Here is a 21,568-nt window from a genome sequence, read left to right as displayed (position 1 = left end):
TAATTGTTTTTGTGACAATTACGCTGTGTAATGTAGAGATGGAATGCCTGTTCCTAGTAATTGATCATTTAGTTACCGACTGCCTCATAGGCATAGGATTCCTGAGACAGAAAGACGCAATAATTGGATTGTCCTTAGGAAAACGTCTCTTGCCGAAAAGGTTGTAGTAATTCTGGACATAAAATGTTAAATCATGGCAAGTACTGGCGGAGTTGTTGTACACAATTCTTAGGCACTGATGACGGTCATAACGTTAGCCACCCTGTAACAAAGTATGAAATATCAGACGTAAAGGAACTCAGGCGATAAAGTGATCGAATCTACAGCAACTACAAAGGAACAAGAAGGTAGCATATACGATTTATTATTACACAGTTTACCCCTGTCCCCATGAATCATGGACGTGGCCACCTGTGGGGTGCTTGCGTGCCTTGGCGATGCAGATATGTGTACCGTAGGTGCAACCACAATGAGAGAGTATCTGTTGAGAGACCAGACAAATGTGTAGTTCCTGAAAAGAGGCAACAACCTTTTCAGTAGTTGCAAGGGCAGCGGTTTGGATGACTGACTGCTCTGACCTTGTAACTCCAACCAAAACAGCCTGGCTGTGCTGGTACTGCAAATGGCTGAAAGCAGCGGGAAACTACAACTGTGATTTTTCCCGAGGGTATGCAGCTCTACCATATTTTTAAATGATGGTGGTGTTCTCTTGGGTACAATACTCTGGAGGTAAAGTAGTTCCCAATTTGGACTCGCAGGCGTGGACTACTCAGGGACATGTTGTCATCAGGAGAAACAAAACTGGTATTCTACGGATCGGACAGTTGGATGTCAGATCCCTTAACTGGATAGGTAGGTTAGAAAATGTAAAAAAGGAAATGGAGAGGCTGAAGTTAGATATAGGTGGGAATCAGTGAAGTTTACGAGGAGCCAGGCGATTACAATGTCGCATAGGAGTTAAAAAGGAGTGGCTTTAATTATAAATAAGAGAACAGGACTGCACGTAAGCTAGCTACCATGAACAGCGTAGTGAACGCATTATCGTAGCCAAGAGAGTCATGAAGCCCACACCAATCACTGTAACACAAGTTAATGTGCGAACTACCTCCACATACAATGTAGAGATTAAAGAAATGTATGATTAGATAAAAGAAATTATTCAGATACTTACACGACACGAAAATTTAATTGTGATGGGGGACTGGAATTCGATAGTAGGTAAAGGAAGAGAGGGAAAAGTAGTTGGTAAATATGGACTGAGAGAAAGAAATGAAAGAGGAAGCCGCTTGGTACAATTTTCCATACAGCATCATTTTATCATCGTTAACACTTGGTTTAAGAATCATGAAATTAGGCTGTACATTACACGAAAGAGACCTGGGGACATATTGATTTCATAATGGTAAGACAGAGATTTAGGAACCAGGTTTCAAATTGTAAGACTTTCCAAGGGGTAGATGTGGACTCTGACCACAGTCTTTTTGTTATGAATTGTAGATTAAAACTGAAGAAATTACAAAAAGATGGGAAATGGAGACGGGACCTTCAAATGTTGAAAGAACCAGAGGCTGTTGTGATTTTCAGAGGGAGCATCAGGGAACGATTCACAAGAACAGGGGAAAGGAATACAGTAGAAGAAGAATGGATAGCTTTGTGGGATGAAAACGTAAAGGCAGTAGAGGATCAAATAGGTACAAAGACGAGGCCTAGTAGAAATCCTTGGCCAACACAAGAGAAATTCAGTTTAATTTATGAGAGGAGAAAATATAAAAATGCAGTAAATGAAGCAGGCGAAAGCGAGTACAAACCTCTAAAAAATGAAACTGGTAGGAATTGCAATATGGCTAAGCAGGAATAACTTGAGGACAAATATACGAATTTAGAAGCATATTTCATTAGAGGAAAAACATACTGCGCACAGGAAAATTAAAGAGACGTTTGGAGAAAAGAGAAACAGCTGTATTCATATCAAGAGATCAGAAAGAAAACCAGTACTAAGCAAAGAAAGGAAAGCCGAAAGGTGGAAGGAGTATGTAGAGTGTCTGTACGAGGGAGATGAACTTGAAGGCAGTATTATAGAAATATAACAGGACACAGATGAAGATGAGGTGGGAGATATGATTATGTGAGAAGAATGTGACAGAGCAGTGAAAGACCTAAGTCGAAAAAAGGCCCCCGGAGTAGAAAATATTCCGTTAAAGCTACTGATAGCTTCAGGATAGCCAGCCATGACAAAACCATCCCAAATGGTGCGCAAGATGTGTGAGACAGGCGAAACATACTCCGGCTTCAAGGAGGCAATAATTCCTGTTCCATAGAAAGCAGTTACTGATTGGTGTAAAAATCAACGAACTATCAGTTTTATATGCCACGGTTGAAAAATTCTAACACGAATTCTTTACAGAAGAATGAAAAAACTGGCACAAGCCGACCTCGGGAAACGTCAGTTTGGATACTGGAGGAATGTAGGAACACATGAGGAAATACTGCCCCTGCAGATTTTCTTAGAAGATATGCTACGGAAAGGAAAAACCCACGTTCATAGCATTTGTAGACTTACAGAAAGCTTTTGACAATGTTGACTGGAATACCCTCTGAAATTCTGAAGGTAGAAGGGGTAAAATACAGTGAGCGAAAGGCTATTTACAACTTGTGCAGAAACCAGACGGCAGTTACAGGAATCGAGGTACATGAAAGGGCAGCAGTGGTGGAGAAGGGAGTGAAACAAGGCTGTAGCTTATCCCCAACGTTATTCCATCTGTACTTTGAGTGTGTAGCAAAGGAAAGCAAAGAAAAACTTGTAATAGGAATGAAAGTTCAAGGAGAAGAAATAAAAACCTTGAGGTTTGGCGATGATATTCTAATACTGTCAGAGACAACAAAAGACTTGGAAGAGCAGTTGAACGGAATGGACTGCGTCATGAAAGGACGATATAACATCGACATCAACAAAAGCAAGACAAGGATAACTGAATGTAGTCGAATTGAATCAAATGATGCAGAGGGAATTAGATGAAGATGAGGTGGGTAGTAGACTAGTTTTGTTACTTTGGCAGAAAAATAACTGATGATTGCCAAAGGAGAGAGGATACAAAATGTAGATTGGCAATGACAAAGAGAAATTTGTTAACATGGACGACAAAAATTAAGACAAGAAGAGATTCTACAGAAGAATGCCGAAGATTAGATGGGTAGATCACGTAACTAATAAGGATTTACTGAGCAGAATTGGGAAGACAAGAAATTTGTGGCACAATTTGACTAAAAGAAGTGATCGATTGATAGAACTTATTCCGAGAAATCAAAAGATCACCAATTTGTACAGGAGGGAAGTGTGGGGTCAAAAAAATTGTAGAGGGAGACCAAGAGATGAATATAGTAAGCAGATTCAGAACGATGTAGGTTGCAGTAGTTATTCAGAGACGAAGAGACTTGCCCAGGATAGAGTAGTATGGAGGGCTGAATTAAACCAGTCTTTGGAGTGAAGACCACAACAGCAACAACAGGAAAATCAGGTATTATTAAAACCTATATTAACAATGTGGACGTTCACCACCATTATGTATTTTGCCACGACACATATATGATCCTCTGGTCAAAGCGAGTAGCAGTGAGAGTTGATACCAAACAAATGCTAGAACAGAAGATAGTTGAACCGTCTACATCACCTTACTGCAGTCCATTGTTAGCAGTAACCAAGCCTAATGGAGGTATTTGTCTCATGTGAGATGCACGAGCCATAAATAGATTGTACATGTGCGCACAAGAGCTGAGACGCTTGTAAATAGTTACAAGAATTCCATGGTGTCAAATATGTTACACGTATTGATTTAAAAAGTTCGTCTTCGCAGGTAAAAGTAACCCCAGAAACTAGAATGTATACGGCCTTAAATTTTGATGGTAGGGGTTCTCAGTTTTGCGTCCTACCTTTCGGACGTAGCGTTAATTCTGTAGTGTTTACCACTGCTTTAGACACAGTACTACGTCCAGAACTGCTGAAAATTATAATACTGTATGTTGACGACATTCTCATACCTACAAATACTTGGGAATAACATTTAAACATTCTAGAAAGAACATTAGAAAAATTTTCACAAGCAGGACTAACAGCAAATTTACAAAAATCTAGGTTTGCTAGATTACATTTTAGGCCATATAATATCCTCACATGGAATACGACCAGATACTGATCAAATTAGGGTAACCAAGAATTTCTCACATCCAAACACCAAGGAACAGTTAGAAGCATTCGTTAGACTCTGCTCTTTCTTTCGACGTTTCGTTCCACATCAATTATTAAATAATACAGCATTACTAAGATTACTTAAGAAGAATGATTTATGGCATTGGACACAGGAGTGCACCAATGATTTTAATGCAATCAAAGAAACGTTTGTTAATTCAGATATTGTACGTCTTCTTCTTGTGAGCAAAGACTTTTGTGTCGCTACACATGCTGCACACACTGGTTTGGGCTCGTGTCTGTTTCAGGTTGTTCAAGGACAGGATAGGTATGAAATAAATGTAATTAGCTTTGCAAGTAGAACACTCACTGAATGCGAGCATTATTTAGCGACAGAATTACACTGAAGAGCCAAAGAAACTGGTACACCTGCCTAATATCGGGTAGAGCCCCTCGAGCACACAGAAGTGCCGCAACACGACGTGACATGGACTCGACTAGTGTCTGAAGAAATGCTGGAGGGAAACGACACCATAAATCCATTAGAGTACGAGAGTTCTCAACAGCAGGTTGCAAGGCATCCCAGATATGCTCAATAATGTTCTTGTCTGGGGAGTTTGGTTGCCAACGGAAGTGTTTAAACTCAAAAGAGTGTTCCTGGATCCACAGTGTAGCAATTTTGGACGTGTGGGGTGTAGCATTGTCCTGCTGGAATTGCACAAGTCCGTCGGAATGTGCAATGGACATTAAAGGATGGAGGTGATCACACAGGATGCTTACGTACGTGTCACGTGTCAGAATCGTATCAGGGGTCCCATATCACTCCCTCCAAATACCAACGCCCCACACCATTACAGAGCCTCCACCAGCTTGAACAGTCCCTTGTTGACATGCAGCGTCCATGGTTTCATGAGGATGTCTTATTACCCGTAACGTCCATCCGCTTGATCCAATTTGAAACGAGACTCGTGCAACCAGGCAGCATGTTTCCAGTCGTCAACAGTCCAATGCTGGTATTGTCGGGCCAAGGCGAGAAGTAAATCTTTTTGTCGTGCAGACATCAGGGGTATACGAGAGGGCCTTCGGCTCCGAAAGCCCACATCGATGATGTTTCGTTGAATGGTTCTCACACTGACACTTTTTGATGGCCCAGCACTGAAATCTGCAGCAATCTTCGGAAGAGTTGCACTTCTATCAAGCTGAACGATTCTCTTCAGTCGTCGTTGGTCCCGTTCTTGCAGAATCTTTTTCCGGCCGCAGTGACGTCGGAGATTTGATGTTTTACCGGACTCCTGATATTCACGGTACACTCATGAAATGGTCGTACAGGAAATTCCCCACTTCATTGCTATCTCGTAGATCCTGTGTCCCATAGGTCGAGCGCCGACTATAACACCACGTTCAAACTCACTTAAATCTTGATAACCTACAATTTTAGCAGCAGTAGTCGATCTAACAACTGCGCCATACGCTTGCTGTCTTGTATAGATGCTGCCGACAGCAGCGATGTATTCTGCCTTTTTTACATATCTCTGCATTTGAATACGCGTGCCTATAACAGTTTCTTTGGCGCTTCAGTGTAGAAAAACTAGCAATCGTGGGGGGCAATCAAAAAGTTCAGTTCCTATATCTGTAGTACAAACACAAAGATATATACTGATGACCAAGCATTGAGTTTCTTGCCTAGCGTGTTGGGCATTGTGTTTCCTAGAGTATTCAGTTGAAATTCACATAACAGGAAAACAAAACGTTCTATCTGAATCATTATCTAGATTGCCATAATGTCTAACCGAAAATTCAGAAATACTAGAACAAGTAACCGACTACAGCATTTGCACGTGAAAGATAAACACTACAGAGAGTACTGTATCGACATGTGCAAAGCCATGACAGACTTACAAGAAGTAGGTCTACGTTTGTACAAAGTGAGAACACAGCTGAAACAGAGTAATGCAAGAAGCTTCGAACAATATTACACCTTACATAATGATGTACTTCCCAAAATTATCACTTGGTACGTACGCATTCCGTCTGAAAATGTAGATAAACTTATTTGGTATACACATCATGCCTGGGGACATTACGTTACCACAAACTGTGTAAAGAAACTTAACCGATTTACGTACTTTCCCAATATCCGAAGAAAAGTACATCGATTACTAAGCACTTGTGTCATTTATCAGAAAGCAAAAATCCGTCAACAAAACTAGAAAGACTGAACTGCACACTATTTCATCCAATAATCCACAAGATATCGTAGGTTCTGATACTCTTGGTTCATACCTGGCTGCTCATGGAGGTAACAAATACGTTATTTCATTACACGACATTTTCTCCAAGTTTGCAAAACTATGTGCTGCTAAGTACACTGCGACTGTAGTAGTAATTAACAAAACAGTTCCAAATGATTACAACCCCACAGTAGGAAAATCCAAGTCACTGCCAGCAGACAATGCATCTTATTTCACTGGTGTAAACTGAGACAATATTTGCAAGAAAATGATGTACAAAACATTTTAATATCACGCTTTAACACACAAGAAAATTCTTGGGAACGGATGTTCTGCGATATATATATATATATATATATATATATATATATATATATATATATATATATATATATATATATATATATATATATATACAGCACACGCGTTGGGTACAGTATCTTGAATTGTTTGAACAGGTAGTGGACCATCTTCCTGTTTATAATTCTGCGAACTTTACACACAGAGAGAGCAATTACACAGAGTGGGTATATGATTAGTGAGACGGAACAGTTCTAAAGACTTCATGCTGCCATTTTTGCTGTTGGAACAGTATCCGAAGTAAGTGATAGTTCGACATGAGAAGTAGTCTACTTTGCATATTTTCATTCGCTTATAACATATGGTATTGCATTTTGGGGTGACTCTTCCCATTCTCAAAGGGTACTTTTGGTTCAGAAATGGGCGGTCCGAGCAATAAGTGGTGTAAGTTCGTGAACCTCTTGTTAACTCCTGTTTTATAGTGGATTTAAAATTAGTCGCGACTTCTGACAGTTCAGCACGGAATGAGTGGTGGGTAGTGTAGTCGCTGAACGCGGAACCTCTCAGGCTTGCTTCACGGCGTGATTAGCAAACCGCGTAAACCAGCCGCTCCGATAGCTTTCTCAGACTATTTTAAACACTTGTTCACAATACCTGACTACTGCAGAACAATTCAACGCCAGAAAATTCCACTTTACAACGAGAGCTAATGAACGTGGTGCATCTAATGCACATCACGTGGTACTGTGTATCCACGGAATGGCAACAGGGATGCTTTTCCAACGGAAGTGCTGGCGTCGTGGTAGGGAAAGCCGGCTCACCATTGGTGTTACCTGGGAAACGGCGCCATGTCCCTTCTGGTGAGCCAAACGTCAAAAGTCGCAACTAATTTTAAACGCATTTATGGGCAGAAATCCGATCTTCATTTGGATCGCACCTGCTTGACTCTTGCGCAGAAGGGCGAGGAGTATTCGCCTGCAACCATTTTCAATAAGCTACCACAAGAATTCAAAAACCTTAGCAGTAATCTGTGCGCTTTCAAATCTAAACTGAAGAGTTTCCTCATGTTTCACTCCTATTCTGTAGAGGAGATCCTTGAACTGTAAGCTAATTCCTATGTTATATTGAAGACTGCATTTATATAAACTTATAGTTTGTCTTTCTAGGATTCATAAAAATTTTATTTTATCTGTTATTACTTTTCTGTTGTAATTTCATGTACTGACACGTTCCATGGCCATGAACATTTGCTCGTCAATTTGGCCCGACGGAACTAGACGTGTAAAATAAAGCAACGAGTGGGGAGACCCTCTTCCGAAATTCTCAAGACAAGCAGAATCCTACGAAGAAAAGGTAAGAGCCGTGTTAACTGCATTCACACGTAAGGCACAGCTTAGAAAACCGCAGTTCGACAAGAGTCTCAGAAACACCCAAAATTATGAAACAGAAAGTTATGTATTACTCACAACTCAACGCAAATTTTCACAGCTCATACGAAAAAACAGCAAGTCGGCGCTACTTTATGAAGGACCATAATCATGTCATCACACGCACTGCATGATACTTGCTTTCTGCAGAGCCTTGGCAGGCATCCTCAATTTGAAAATGGCACCTGTGACTTTTGTGAAAGACCCCTACGAACATTTGCATGAGCGAACATCAGTACACAAAATTTCTGCTTAATGGTTCGCTTTAAGCTGAAAGGAGAGTAAATTATTTAATTGAGCTGTAATACCACCTTACAGAGTATTAATCAGAAATGAAAATACACCTATGTGTGGGTCATATAAACATAATTAATCGCACTGAGCACATTACTGAAAAATAGATTAAATTTTGAATGACTTAACTGAAATGAGAAGGGAAATAAGGTGTTGCTGTGGGAAAACAAGTTAAGAATTTTAAATAACAACAACATTTATTTAGTAGAAAACATGAAAATATTCATTAACAACTGTATCCCGCCCACCGAATTGCGGAAGACTTCGAATTTTCGCACAGAGAGAAAGTCTTTGTAGAGAGCGTCCGTACTTATTAGAGTGTAAGCAGGGAATGCCTAATCGTCTCTCCTCTTCAGGGGTCCACACACGGTGACCGGAAGGATCTGGAGTTCGCACAGTGGCTATTTGCAAACCTAACGGGACCTGCTAAATTTTGGGGAACTTACGTCTCTCTGGCCCAGTGCTGTCGCACTCTACTTAATACAAAGGTTGGCTAAACTGCCTCTCTACACATTCACAGAACCCACACATACATCAGCAGACTACCCGCATTCACACTTGCAGATAATACTAAGAGTGATAATATTAAAGTAATTACCTATACAAAATATAATTCCGAATAATAAATACTGTACTGATCCTCCCCGAATGTCGGAAGGGCACTGAGGTGAGTTTTGAGTATAGAAGTGTTGTGTCAAGCCATGCAGCGGCTCACGTGAAGCCGTTACAGCATTCCACATCCAGGCTAGTTTTTGTTCACAAATCCTATAACGAATACGTAATATTCGAGGTTTGTACTGACACAAAATTTAGAAGAAGTTTCAACGTACACAAAACAGGTAAGTAAGCACTATGAATGGCAAGTACCACTTAACGAGAATATTCGTCGTATTGATCGCCGCATGAACTAAAATACATGAAATACCCCATATCCTGAATTTGTTATGGAATGATAATTAAATTTGCAACATAAGTATGTGTCAGTGACACAAGATCTAGACCAGCTGAAGCTGTATTTATCTGTCTGCATACGTACACATGCATCAGTGTGACGTTCATCAGTATCAACTCACTTTATCTATGGTTTTTCTAATATTTCATTATAATGCCAAATATTTTCGCCTGTGTAGGTCTAAGATTGTTTTCTCTGTGTGCAAAGGGTGCACCTCAGAATTATACGTTGCTGAATACTTACTATTCTGACACCTTTTAATACTATTACATTTATTCTGTGAAGAGTGTAAAAGACGATCGTACAGTGATAAGACCGAGCGAAATGCCAGAGAATGACGTTCAGACAGTAATGAAAACATTTATGCAGATATACAGCACTGTGTCAAGTGCTCTACCAAAACACAACACGAGCACAAGCATGTGCATACCGGCAGTGTACTAGCCTATTCAGAAAAGTAAACATCACTAGTGCACTTATACAAAGTATGGCTAAGCAACATGACATTTAAATGTTAGCGCTAATACGCGTACAAGTAATCAAAGTTAGAAGACGTTAATACTCGTGTGAACTGAACAACTTTTGACTTTTGTAGATGAGTAACATATTAACCTAACAAAGAACGAACTTCCAGATTTGTCTGAATTGACATTAACCTTATGCAAAGAACAATGTCCAAGTCCTTCCAGCTGACAAAAATCTGATGAAAAAACTGAGAATTGTGCGTTGACCTTATGTTGTTATACACTCCTGGAAATTGAAATAAGAACACCGTGAATTCATTGTCCCAGGAAGGGGAAACTTTATTGACACATTCCTGGGGTCAGATACATCACATGATCACACTGACAGAACCACAGGCACATAGACACAGGCAACAGAGCATGCACAATGTCGGCACTAGTACAGTGTATATCCACATTTCGCAGCAATGCAGGCTGCTATTCTCCCATGGAGACGATCGTAGAGATGCTGGATGTAGTCCTGTGGAACGGCTTGCCATGCCATTTCCACCTGGCGCCTCAGTTGGACCAGCGTTCGTGCTGGACGTGCAGACCGCGTGAGACGACGCTTCATCCAGTCCCAAACATGCTCAATGGGGGACAGATCCGGAGATCTTGCTGGCCAGGGTAGTTGACTTACACCTTCTAGAGCACGTTGGGTGGCACGGGATACATGCGGACGTGCATTGTCCTGTTGGAACAGCAAGTTACCTTGCCGGTCTAGGAATGGTAGAACGATGGGTTTGATGACGGTTTGGATGTACCGTGCACTATTCAGTGTCCCCTCGACGATCACCAGTGGTGTACGGCCAGTGTAGGAGATCGCTCCCCACACCATGATGCCGGGTGTTGGCCCTGTGTGCCTCGGTCGTATGCAGTCCTGATTGTGGCGCTCACCTGCACGGTGCCAAACACGCATACGACCATCATTGGCACCAAGGCAGAAGCGACTCTCATCGCTGAAGACGACACGTCTCCATTCGTCCCTCCATTCACGCCTGTCGCGACACCACTGGAGGCGGGCTGCACGATGTTGGGGCGTGAGCGGAAGACGGCCTAACGGTGTGCGGGACCGTAGCCCAGCTTCATGGAGACGGTTGCGAATGGTCCTCGCCGATACCCCAGGAGTAACAGTGTCCCTAATTTGCTGGGAAGTGGCGGTGCGGTCCCCTACGGCACTGCGTAGGATCCTACGGTCTTGGCGTGCATCCGTGTGTCGCTGCGGTCCGGTCCCAGGTCGACGGGCACGTGCACCTTCCGCCGACCACTGGCGACAACAATGATGTACTGTGGATACCTCACGCCCCACGTGTTGAGCAATTCGGCGGTACGTCCACCCGGCCTCCCGCATGCCCACTATACGCCCTCGCTCAAAGTCCGTCAACTGCACATACGGTTCACGTCCACGCTGTCGCGGCATGCTACCAGTGTTAAAGACTGCGATGGAGCTCCGTATGCCACGGCAAACTGGCTGACACTGACGGCGGCGGTGCACAAATGCTGCGCAGCTAGCGCCATTCGACGGCCAACACCGCGGTTCCTGGTGTGTCCGCTGTGCCGTGCGTGTGATCATTGCTTGTACAGCCCTCTCGCAGTGTCCGGAGCAAGTATGGTGGGTCTGACACACCGGTGTCAATGTGTTCTTTTTTCCATTTCCAGGAGTGTATCTATATCTACATGATTACTTTGCAATTCGCTGTTGAGTGACTGGCGGAGGATTCATCGAACCACCTTCAAGCAGTTTCTCTACCATTCCACTCTCGAACTGCGTGGGGGAAAACGAATACTTAAACCTTTCCGTGCTAGCTCTGATCTGTCTTATTTTATTATGATGACCATTTCTTCCTATATAGATGGGCGCCGCAAAATACGTTCGTACTCTGAGGACAAAGATGGTGATTGAAGTTTCATGAGAAGATCCTTCCTCAAAGAATCTCACATTTCTTCTTTACTGACTACCAGGCCAACTCGCGTATCATATCCGTCTCCGCCCCCCCCCCCTCACTGCTCTCTCTCTTTTCTTTCGCGATGATACGAAACGAGCTGCCCTTCTCTGAACTTCTTCGCTGTCCTCCGTTAAATCTGCCTGGTGCGGATCGCACACCTCACAGCGAAACTGCGGAAAAGACCAGACAAGCGTAGTGTAAGCAGCCTCTTTAGTAGACCAGTTGCAGTGTTCTACCATCGCAGTCTTTGACTTGCTTTATCTACAACGTTATCTATGTGATCGTTCCAATTTAATTTATTCGTAATTGTAATCCCTAAGTACTTACCGTAGCTGAATTTACAGCCTTTATATTTTTCTGTCTTATACTGTAACCAAAGTGTAACGGATTCATTTTAGTACTCATGTGGATGACTTCACACTTTTCATTATTTTGAGTCGACTGCCACTTTTCATACCCTACAGACATCTTGTCTAAATCGTTTTGCAATTCGTTTTGACCATCTGATTACTTTATAAGACAATAAGTGACAGCATCATCTGCAAACAGTCAAGAGGGCTGGCCAGATTGTCTGCTGAATCGTTTGAGTAGATCAGGAACAGCAGAGGGCCTACAACACTTACTTGGGGAACTCGAGATATTACTTCTGTTTTACTCGATGACTTTCCATCAGTTACTACGAACTGTGACATTTCAGACAGGAAATCAAGAATCCAGTCGCACAACGGAGACGATACTCCGTAGGCACACAATGGGATTAGAAGTCGTTTGTCAGGAACGGTGTCAAACGGCTTCTGGAAATGTCCAAAAATGTGGGATCAATTTAGTATCCCCTGTCGATAGCGCTCATTACTTCACGAGCATATGGAGCTAGGCGAGTTTCACAGGAACGATATTTTCTGAGTCCTTGTTGGCTGTAAAACTAACGTATTCAAATTTTTTATGTATTGTATATGTACTTATTGTGTATTTAAACTCTTTATGTACCATAGTAGTCCATGCTTTCAAAAGCAAAATGTTTCATGAATCACGGGACCTCGGCACTGCTGCACGTATGCAAGTGGACACTGGGGTAAGAACCAACAAGACAACACTGTGTGTGTTAACTGCAGACGCCAAACCAGCCAGCCTGACGCTGCCTGGGTGAAGTTAGGCAACCCGCATCTGACTCCACAACCCGCGAGAGACGTCACAATCTGCATCTGATGTAATTCCTCTGATGAACTCGCAGCCTGCACTGCGTCGCGTACGCAAATAGACAAGTGCCTGGAATCAACACTCACCCTCAGGACATTATGTTGCTCATATACCCTGTTGATACGAGGAAACGGGCAAGTTTGTGCCAAGAACTTCACTGTGCACAAATAGTGCACTAATTGGGACTGTTGTTATCGAATAAGTAAAAGAAATGCATGCGTATTAACTTTTCTTTCCCGATGTAATAAGACTGAATGACGATTCCCAATGTAGCAACAAACTGTATCGTAGTCATTCAGGGACACTGTAGAACCTCTTTCTAATAAATAATTTTTTTATGTAAAATTTCGTATAAAGATTTGTGACCAAAGAGTGATGTTCGTTTTTGCTTTATCTGTGTAATAAAAGAAGGCACAGCCTTCAAATTTTTTGTAGAGCAGCTAGGAGAAGTCTGGCTGTTCGCTTTTCTCGTTCTTACTGCAGCTATCATAATGCAAGAATCATGGGCTTCAGTTTTAAATGATTCCTAATATACAAACTTATAAGTTACTAATGTGTTATTTCACTGTTACTTCACAAGATCTCTGTTTATCTCAGTATTTATTGCATTGTAAGTTCTTTCTTTCAGCGTTTCTCGCAGGGAAGATGCAACATTTCAACGTGTCACCGATCCGCCGTTGGCGTGATTTCATTACTAATTTGCAATGTTCATTTTTACTTATTGTACGATCTGTGCATTCAGTCATTCAGAGAAGCATACAGCATAGGACAGTTATCAAATCTCGATACGCAATTACGTTTCCTTAAATTACATCGGTCCATACCCTTTGTTGAGCCGCTCCCAACACAAATCTGGAACACTTACGAAATTCATTCAGGTAAAATTCTGAAATATTTTGGTAGTGGTCAGAGGAGGAAGCCAACTCAGACTGCACCTCATACTATGGATCTGAAACAACACGCAGACATACGTAAATTTTGTACACCAAACTTGGATTTCTAATGTAAAATACAGTTTCAAGATCTGTCAAAGTGAGAGGTGTGAAATACAATGTAAGAAAAATTAACGGTACCGTTCGTTCAGTTTAGTATTTGACGTGTGGTAGAGTGATCACAGTATGTATCAATATGCCAGTCTCATATTTGTTTTCGTATGAATACTGATATTTGTTTCAGATTGTTCTACAAACTTTACTATACTATAGTGAGTAGGCTGTTTCATAGAGCCAAGGCAGGTACCTTATGAAGTGCTCCTAATACCAATACCTGAGCCAATGACGCAGTATGAGCTTTGGTAGTATGGCCACACAGTGTCTCGCCTACTCTCCTGAATAATAAAAAAACTATGTTAAGAGTACTCTTGTCGAATGTGTAGTAACATATCATGAAGATAACGTCATAGATATAGATAATCGCATTACACTTTCCGTATATCGCTATGAACTAAGTCTCTAAAAAACGGACTATCTCTTAGTTTCGAAAGAAAAGTCGTTCCTTTATTTATGTACAAGTATGACAGTATCAACGGCATTGTAGGCCGGGAGTACGCCATTCGGGGAAGTTCGGCCGCCGAGGGCAAGTACTTATTGCATTCGACGTCACATTGGGCGACTTGCGTGTCGGAGATGGGGATGAAATGATGATGAGGACAACACAACACCCACTCCGTAAGCGGAGAAAAATCTCCTGCCCCGGCCGGGAAGCGAACGCGGGCCCCTTGTCAGGGCATTCCGCCGCGCTGACCACTCAGCTAAAAAACTGGGTGGACTGTAGATGAGCAAAAGAAAGCTAATACAGTATAATTTTTCGTTGTAGATGCTAAGAATAAACGAACTGAAAGAACGGAACTTCTGAGACATCTCAGTTCAACTACTTTTCTCTCTGTTCGTAATTCTGCTCATTAAGGAAACCAAGAAAGTCAGCGTCTTGTTATACAGGGTGATTCAAAGAGAATACCACAACTTTAGGAATTTAAAACTCTGCAACGACAAAAGGCAGAGCTAAGCACTATCTGTCAGCGAATTAAGGGAGCTATAAAGTTTCATTTAGTTGTACATTTGTTCGCTTGAGGCGCTGTTGACTAGGCGTCAGCGTCAGTTGATGCTTGGATGGCGACCGCTCAACAGAAAGCTTTTTGTGTTATTGAGTACGGCAGAAGTGAATCGACGACAGTTGTTCAGCGTGCATTTCGAACGAAGTATGGTGTTAAACCTCCTGATAGGTGGTGTATTAAACGTTGGTATAAACAGTTTACAGAGAATGGGTGTTTGTGCAAAGGGAAAAGTTCTGGACGGCCGAGAACGAGTGATGAAAATGTAGCACGCATCCAGCAAGCATTTGTTCGCAGCTCAGGAAAATCGACTCGCAGAGCTAGCAGAGAGCTGCAAATTCCACAATCAACTGTATGGAGAGTCCTACGAAAAAGGTTAGTTATGAAACCTTATCGTCTGAAATTGGTTCAAGCACTGTCTGCAGCTGATAAGATTAAAAGAATCGATTTCTGTGATTTTATCCTTGCTCAAATGGAAACAGATGAATCTTTCATTTCAAAGATTGTGTTTAGTGATGAAGTAACTTTCCACACTAACAGGAAAGTCAACCGTCACAATGTCTGTATATGGGGCACTGAGAATCCGCGGGAAACAACTCAGTATGAACGTGACTCGCCTAAGGTGAACGTTTTCTGTCCCATTTCAGCCAATAAAGTTTTTGTTCCCTTTTTCTTCGAAGGTGCTACTGTAACTGGACTACAGTATCTGGAGATGTTAGAGAATTGGCTGTTCCCTCAGCTCGAACAAGAAGCACAACAATTCATATTTCAGCAGGATGGAGCGCCACCACATTGGCACTTATCTGTCCGTAACTACCTGAACGTCAACTACCCGAGGCGATGGATCGGCCGCCAGGCAGCCCGTGACAGAGCACTTCATCACTGGCCTCCAAGAAGCCCTGATCTTATCCCCTGCGATTTTTTCTTATGGGGGTATGTTAAAGATATGGTGTTTCGGCCACCTCTCCCAGCCACCATTGATGATTTGAAACGAGAAATAACAGCAGCTATCCAAACTGTTACGCCTGATATGCTACAGAGAGTGTGGAACGAGTTGGAGTATCGGGTTGATATTGCTCGAGTGTCTGGAGGGGGCCATATTGAACATCTCTGAACTTGTTTTTGAGTGAAAAAAAACCTTTTTAAATACTCTTTGTAATGATGTATAACAGAAGGTTATATTATGTTTCTTTCATTAAATACACATTTTTAAAGTTGTGGTATTCTTTTTGAATCACCCTGTATTTTGCATACTTTCGAATTTTACAGTATAATTTAATGGGGTGACTCGTTACTGAAGAAATATTGATTGTACAAAAACCACGAAGCGAATGTTCTCCTATTGTCATATTTTAGGTTTCTCTTCAAGGAGTTAGGTATTATACTGCACATTAACAATATACATATATATGACGATGAAATTAGTCCTAAGTAGTCCATTGCATATAGAGAAGAATAGTAATGTCTACAGATACGATACTAGAAGGCAAAAAAAAGAACCTTCGCTACTCATTACTACTGATGTCAGTGGCTCAGAAAGTAGTTCAATATACTCAAAAAATTTTTGATCATTTCCTCAAAAACATGAAATTTATTGCAGGTAGTAAGGAAACTTTTGAATCTAAACACTTAAGTACATTCTTCTGAAGAACTCCTTCTGTACCACAGACGAAAATGTAATCAGATAATGGTGTTAAGTATAGTATAGTATACAGACATGTTCACTTTCTTGTTAAATTTGTATTTAACTTGTACCAACAGAAGTGAAAACGACCAGCATGTTCACTTTTATTAAATTTAAGCTACTGTGCTACTTAGTAATCACTATATGGTCAGCATGCCGACATACATACAAACAAACCGTAAGTACAGTACATTGTTTGTAAAGAGACATGTTCTGTATCAGTCTGGTAAATATCGTGAAAATGGTCGACAGATCAAGTTACTGGCTGTCTCTCCATTGCACGAGGATCGATAGATTTTTATTGTCTAATACAGTGGCTCTACACCAGGGAATAGTTACCTCTCTGGGAGGTAAAATTTCCTTTGGCCACTGAAAGGTGACGACCCTTTGGCCATGCCATCTTTCACCTCTTGTTAATTATGTAATCCCTGCAGAGACATTGTAACCATTTCCTCAGATACGTAGCGAGCCTTCAGGATGAGTAATTGTAGGTATGATAGGGAACGACAGAGTTCCTTGGCCGCTAGCAATAATAGTAGGTGCACCAGATTTTTTCTGCATCGGTGGGGACGGCAGGGAGTTCGCCGCCAGGGCGACACAAGTCAAAGAAACAGCTGTAGGTTCTTCCAGGAAAACATCTAGGCTTCTAAAAAAGCGTGACCGCTTTTGCTCGTGAGACCAACGACCTGCATTCCATAGGCGTATTGTCTACCTCGGGTGTGTGACTGACAGATGGGCACTGGGCTTCGTGATTGCTCTGGGGAGGAGACCATTGTTTGCTGCTGTCGTGGAATGCACGCACTTTTCTCTGGCACCAAGTTTAGCTGGGTGGAGCACAGATTTTGGGGGTAAGCTTTCTCATGGGAAGAGTAACACTATGCCGTGTCTGGGATGAAGTTCTCGTGCAGTGTTTTAAGTATGCCATTAGGACAGTTTTCACGAGCAGCTTGGCCATTGGAAGGGACAATTTTTGGATGACTCCACTTGGATTTGGTGTCGAGGAGGGAAGAGCGGAAAGATTTTCGAGGCATTTGGCGGATGTCCACCACAGATGACGGTCAAGGCAGTTCGGCTGAGGTGTGCTATATGCTTGGTAAATTGGTTAAGAGTCGCCACAGAAGACAGTCTTGGTTTTTACGGGGCGCCAGCCGTGATTCTCTGCATATCTCGGTGCTAGGGAACGCCAGCCGTGGCCTTTGCAGTTGCGATCCTACACCAAGTCAGCATATCACCCATTGGGCAATTCAGTGGTGAGCATATTGGCAGCCTTGGTCTGTTAGCAGTCTTTGTCTAAGGACTTACGTCTTCACTATAACAAGTCCATTTGACCTGCAGCCCTGTATTTCAAATAACCTTTGTCAAATTGACTTTCAGCTATTGGTTTGCAATCTTGGTCAGTACTAGAGATGGGTCGCTCGCGAACTAATGGGTCCAAAGGAACAACTCACCAAGACGAACGGAACGAGGGAGGAACGAATTCTAAGGAACAGTCTTTCATAGTTCACTTCGGTCGCGGTTTCCTACTTATAGTTGCCGGGAACGGTAAACGGTAGGTCTTGTTCCCGCAACGGTACGTCGGTCGGTCTCGTTCCAAAGGGAAAAGGCTATGTTTACTGTTATGGAAGGCAGACCGACTTACAACCGAATGAAGCCATGTATTTCAAATAACCTTTATCATTGTTCCATAATTGTGGATAGGCAGATGATGAGCAGCCTCACAGATGTTAAGGTCATTCCATCTGAGGCCTTAGACAGTGACCATCGGCTGTTGGTAGCCACCCTGAGAGAGAAAAAAGATAGGAGGGCAACAGATATACAGGAGAAAAGGTTGAAGACATGGATGCTGAAAGAGGATGAACGGAGGACCCAGTACCAGACACTGATCAGGAAGAAGCTGCCAAAGGAAGATCAGAGAACAGTGGAAGAAGAATGGGGAGATTTTAAGAGGGCTCTGGTTGAGGCAGCTGAGACTGTGTGCGGAAGAACTAGCACAAAGAGGAGAAGTAAGGAAACCCCATGGTGGAACAACATATGTAAAGAGGCAGTACTTCGAAAGAACAAAGCCTTCAGAGAATGGTTCCAGACCCGAACAGAGGAAGCTAGGGTAAAATATAAGGAAAGCAAGAAAGCGGCACAGACCATAGTAAGGGCGGAGAAGAAGAAGTGGATGGAAAAATGGACAAGAATGTTAGAAGAGGACAGTGAAGGGAACAGAAAAGTACTTTACACCATGGTAAGAAATAAGGGGAACGACAGAAGCGAGTGCCTGAGGATCATGGATAATAATGGAAGAGTTGTGGAGGAAATGCATGAGCTCAAAAAGATTTGGAAGGAGTACTTTGGAGATCTGTTGAATGCCGCCAAGCGGGTAACTAACAGCGATGGAGAGCCTAAGGCAGCAGACGATTATAATAGTGGGGAAATTGATGATCTAACTTGGAATGAAGTGGAAGAAGCCATAAAGAGGATGAAAGGGGGCAAGGCACCAGGTTGGGACGAAGTAACAGTGGATATGATACGAGCAGCAGGAGAAGTAGGAACCCAGTGGCTATACAGAGTGCTCAGGGTGGTGTGGAAGGAGAACAGAATTCCTGAGGATTGGAAGAAAGGAATTATAGTCCCGATCTTCAAGAAAGGGGATAAAAGGAGATGTGAGAACTACAGAGGAATCACCCTGCTATGCCACTGTGGAAAAATCTATGAAAAGATCCTGGAGAAGAGAATAAGAAGCAGTATTGAAAGTAGACTGCAAGAGGAGCAGTACGGTTTCAGACCGGGAAGATCAACAACGGACCTCATATTTGCGGTAAGGCAACTGCAGGAAAGGCACTATGAGTACGGGAAGGACTTAATCATGGCCTTTTTAGATATTGAGAAGGCGTATGACAGTATCTGTAGGGAAAAGCTCTGGGATGTGCTGAACGCAAAAGGGATAGATGAAGAGATAACACGAAAAGTCAGAAAAATGTATGAGGGAAGTGAGAGTTGTGTGAAAGTGGGAAGGGAACGTACTGCATGGTTCAAGCTGGAAAATGGGCTGCAACAGGGAAGTGCACTTTCGCCTTTATTGTTTATTATTGTTATGGATGAAATCCTACAGCAAGTATCAGATGCAATTGGAGATCATAAAATGAAAGCAGTGCTTTTTGCCGATGACCTGATGTTATGGGGAAATTGCGAGGAGGAGGTGCAAGAGCAGTTAGATGCATGGGAGGCTACGGCAGCACAATATGGAATGCATTTCTCTGCAAAGAAAAGTGAAATAATTGTCACAACAAGGAAGAAGAATAGGCCAAATGTGGATATAACTTGTGGAGGGGAAAAACTACAGGTGGTAGAGACCTTCAAGTACCTGGGAAGCATGATTGAAAGTAAGGGGGGAAACGCAATGGAAATAAATGAAAGGTGCAGAAAAGCAGGGCAGTTCTACAAATGCATTAGGGGGCTTATTTGGAGCAAGGAGGTGCCACAGAAATCCAAGGGAATTATATACCGAACCTACTTTGTCCCCATATTGGCATACGGAAGTGAGACATGGGTAATGCACAAAAGCGACAAAAGTAGAATACAGGCTAGTGAAATGAAGTTCCAGAGGAGCAGGCTGAGTGTAACAAGACGAGACAGATTGCGAAATGTGTATGTGAGGGAAAGACTAAAGGAGGAACCAGTACAGGACAGGATAGAAAAATCAAGACTGCAGTGGTATGGACACATGAAGAGAATGGATGAGGGAAGAATTCCAAAGAGGATGTTTGATCTGCAACTGGAGGGGAAGAGGCCCAGAGGAAGACCAAGAGATAGATGGGTGAAGGGAGTGAAGGAATGTGTGACGAGAAGAGGAGAGAACTGGACGAAGGTGGAAGAGGGGGAATGGTGGAAAGACAGAACACGATGGAGAGGCTTGTGTTCCCGACAGACCCAGCCAGTGGCTGGAAACTGTCCAAGATTATGATGATGATTGTTCCATAATCGAGCGTCTGGTGTCATATTTTGTAAAGAGAATATGATGACTCCTACAATATGTATTATTTCAGTGGTACAGGGTGGCGTACGAAAAATCGGCCTCTAGTACTAGACTGCTCATCGTTGCCCACCAATCGTCATTTATTGTGTAAAAGTTATTGTTTACATTAGCTTTTTGTTATTTCTTCACTGTGTATCTATTCTGCTCGTAGCGGTCAACAAATCATGCGTAATTTAGCAGTCTGTATTCGGGGCCTGTTTTTCGTGCGCCACTTTATATTATTCACTGCGATCAGCCACACAACGCTACAGTTGGCTAAACGAGAGATTTTGCAGAATCACGAAAATAAAAACTATGTACTAAGGGGGGGGGGGGGGGGCGGAGGCAAGTAGCCCCTCTTGGCGCCTTCCATCTTCAGTCACCTATGCTACTAATATTCAAGTTTTCATAAGAACCATATACCAAGCACAAATGAACGGTGAACGAGTAAAAATGAACGGTTCCCAAAAAAGAGCGATCACCAGTGAACTAGTTCCCAGGGATGAACGAATTTGCCCATTTACATATTGTCAGAAAGCATTGTTACTGTTATCCCGAAGGAGGCATCTTTTTAGTTTGACCCCATTCCCCTTTAATAACTTTGCCAGGCATCAACATGTTCCGTCACCATGTATTTTGTTTAGTGTTTGTTCTTTTGTAATTTGATGTGTATGCTAATTCTGTGAATTCACGTGTTGGATTTGTAATAAACTAAGTCTGAAAAGAGCAATGTTTCATTTCAGTACCCTATTCATTGTGACCATTTGAATTATTATAAATTTTTGTGACGTGAGGATA

The sequence above is a fragment of the Schistocerca nitens genome, chromosome 1 (assembly GCF_023898315.1).
Source record: "Schistocerca nitens isolate TAMUIC-IGC-003100 chromosome 1, iqSchNite1.1, whole genome shotgun sequence".
NCBI lineage: Eukaryota > Metazoa > Arthropoda > Insecta > Orthoptera > Acrididae > Schistocerca > Schistocerca nitens.
The sequence above is the reverse complement of the archived record's forward strand: the minus strand, read 5'-3'. Positions refer to the sequence as shown.